Source organism: Triticum aestivum, chromosome 2B (assembly GCF_018294505.1).
Source record: "Triticum aestivum cultivar Chinese Spring chromosome 2B, IWGSC CS RefSeq v2.1, whole genome shotgun sequence".
Lineage (NCBI taxonomy): Eukaryota > Viridiplantae > Streptophyta > Magnoliopsida > Poales > Poaceae > Triticum > Triticum aestivum.
In genome coordinates, this window is record NC_057798.1 from 18201604 (window position 1) to 18204997 (window position 3394).

A 3394-nucleotide genomic window follows, 5' to 3' on the forward strand; every position below is an offset into this window, starting at 1 on the left:
GTTCGATATTTGGACACACGGTTTAAGAGATAAAACGTTTTGAATGAATGAAACTATAAAAAAGGGAAAAATTCCTAGGTTGCGACAAGTGATGCTCATGCAATGCGCCACTACTAGGGAAAATCCTAGCAGTGCGACGGTTTTTGGCTAGCAGTAGGGCGGGTAACCGCGCTACTGATAAGGCGCTATAACTAACGTATACAAGTAGCATGGGTTTACCAGCTCTACTGCTAAACCTACTTAGCAGTAGCGTTGTTGAATGCACACGCTACTGGTAGTTACTAGTAGCGCGCCTCTACTCCGCGCTACTACTATTATTATGTATTCTATTTCTTTTTTTATGTCGTATTCATATACCATTATACAAGTTTTCATACAGTAGGAATTTAGAGATTGTTATTATGTCATAATGAGTTATTGCATCATTGGGTGAAAGAACCGCGGATTAGTTTCAAGTGGATGGATCCAAAGTGACCAAGCTGGATTAGCACGTTAATCCAGCTTGGTCCCTTTGGATCCATCCATCTGAAACTAATATGTGGTCCTTTCTTTCACCCAATGATATAATAACTCATCATCATCATAATATAATTAATAACTTATCATCATAATACATCATTGTCATATAACAACTCCTCCTTATCATCATTTTCGTCCATCAGACATCATATAACAACTTGGTCACTAGTCATAACAAGAACTCCTAATCAGCATCATCATATTACTCATAATCACAACTCCTCCTCCTCCTCATCATCATAGGCATCATCATCATAGTCATAATCAACACTAACGAATTGTTGTTAATACCTGGGACCTACTCCTCTCTCCTAGTTAAAATACCATAAAACAAATAAACCGGTCCATATCCATAATGGAGAATGGAGATAAAACTATCTCCAACTTGTGGCTTGCGCACATTCATGTTGTCTCCAAGTAGTTGCGTATGTGCATTCATCACTTTGCTCCATTCTTTGATTTTGAGCCTTCCATCGTTTGAACAAATCAAGTATGCACTATGGTAAGCCTTCAAAGGAGTTGGTCGTAAGCTAACCATATGCATATCACCTTCACTAAATATCAAGTCAGGCACAACCTTCTTCGGGAGCCTCTGTTGAAAAACGTAATAGTAACATATATAGTTAGCAGTGTAGTTTACTTAAGAAGAATGTATGGAATAAAGTTACCATCATTAACAAATCTTACCAAGTTTTTGGCAATGAAGTTACCATCAAGCAATTTATGGACTAGTGGCACATATCTAGTAAAATTTGGGCTGATAGAGTGATTGGTTTTAATGGCCTCAACATCATCTATGAATGAGACAAGATAACCTTTCTTCTCACAATTAAGCCCGGAGTCATAGTTGTAGTATGTGCTGTCTACAACCTTCCGAGTATTTCTTGAAGATAAGAAATAAGCTAACAATTATAAATATATAAGTTTAGTACCGATGAACACCAAATATTCTTAAATTAACAATATAAATTACTTAACTTAAAAAATTAGTTTGACAAACTCACATCGAGGCAAAACTGGAGGCATATCCACATCCACCGAGATGTCGATATTATCATCAAATCGTATTTCCATACCCTCCTCAAATCATAATCTTCGGGATGAATATCAAATCTTATTTCCATACCCTCCTCAAATCCATATGACTTGAAGAGAGCTTCCCAATTAGAGTAACTGAAATGGGAGTGATTGATCGCATTGTACAACTTAACCAGAAACTCATAACCATGTATTTGTTCTTAAGTGAGCCATCCTCGTCTCCATATTCTCAAAGTCTTCGAAACCAAGTTTCTCCAATACATATGGTCTAGCATGGCACGGGATGTACTGATCAAATTGAAAAAAAATTCCAAAATTACACGTTGAACAAAAGAAGCACAATTGATGATATTAATTACGATGAAATGCATGTCATTGCGTACCGTACAAACATCAAAGGTCTCTTCCAGCTTCGTGGTTAAAAGCCTATAATTTTGCAGGTGAGGAAACCCGTCGCACAAACCCCGGTCATTGTAGCAGTACCCGCACTCCGGGATCCCATCATCATCAGACATCTCATATGTTCAAAATTCAAAGATCATAACTCGACGACAAAACCCAAAATGTCGTTTAATGCTCTTTCCGGCAAATCCAAGGCACTCTTTATTTCCTACATTCTAGCACAAGTCATGCTCAAATCAACGGAAAATTCCGGCATGACCTTTGTTAAAAAAGGACATACCGAGCGCCTGAAATTTGCTGGAATGGAAATTAATCAACACTCCGGCAAAACATAGGCCACTCGGAGGTGTTCTCCGGCAAAAACCCTAGAAGTTATCAAGTAAATATCCAATTTGAATATAACTTACTGTCTAATTCTTGAACCATAGAAAAATTCCCTAATTTCACAATATAACTTTCTGTCTACTTCTTGAACCATAGAAAAATGCTCTAATATCCAATTTGAATATAAATTACTGTATACATCTTGAACCATAGAAAAATGCCCTAATTTCACAACATAACTTAGAGTTTTATTGCTGAAATTCCTATTACTAAATTTGATACCTAAAAATTTGTCATATAGCATTCCAATACATTTCTATAATTCAAAATGTATACCTATATTCTACAACAAAATTCTACCTATCTATACTATTCAAAAAACCTACATTAGAAGCATACTAAACCTAATATTTTAGATTTTACTAATTCACTCTAAACACTATAAGCTATCAACTAAACCCTAGAAGCATACTAAATCAAAGTGTTACATATAACTAAATCTAAGCACTATAAGCTATCAACTAAACCCTAACTGTGTGGATGGAGGAGGGAGGAGCGGGGGGTATGGATGGATGAGGGGGAGGGAGGAGGGGTTGTCTAGGAGGGGCTGTTGATGGAGGAGGGGCGGCTAGAGTAGGGAGGAGCAGGGGTTGGATGAGGGGAGGAGTGGAGGCGGCTAGAGGAGGGAGGACCAGTGGGTGGGATGATGGGAGGAGGAGGGATGAGGAAGAGGAGACGGAGGAGGCTTACCGAGGTCGGGGATGGCGGCGACGCTGGTAGCAATGCGGCGATGGCGGCGGCAATGCGGCGGCAATGGCGATGGTAGGAGTAGGAGGACGGCCGCGATGGTGAGAGTGAGACAGGGAGACTGAAGAAACGGGCGGGTGCGAGGGCATAAGGCCTGCTTAGCAGTAGCGCGGGCCGAGGACCGGCGCTACTACTATCGGGTTAGCAGTAGCGCGGTTTCCGCAGGGGTGCTACTACTATACCTAGCCTGTTAACAACTGTGTGACAATTATAGTAGTAGCGCTTTTAACTGCAGCCGCGCTACTGCTATGTAGATAGTAGTAGTGCCCTTGTATACGAGCACTACTGCTAGTTAGCAGTAGCG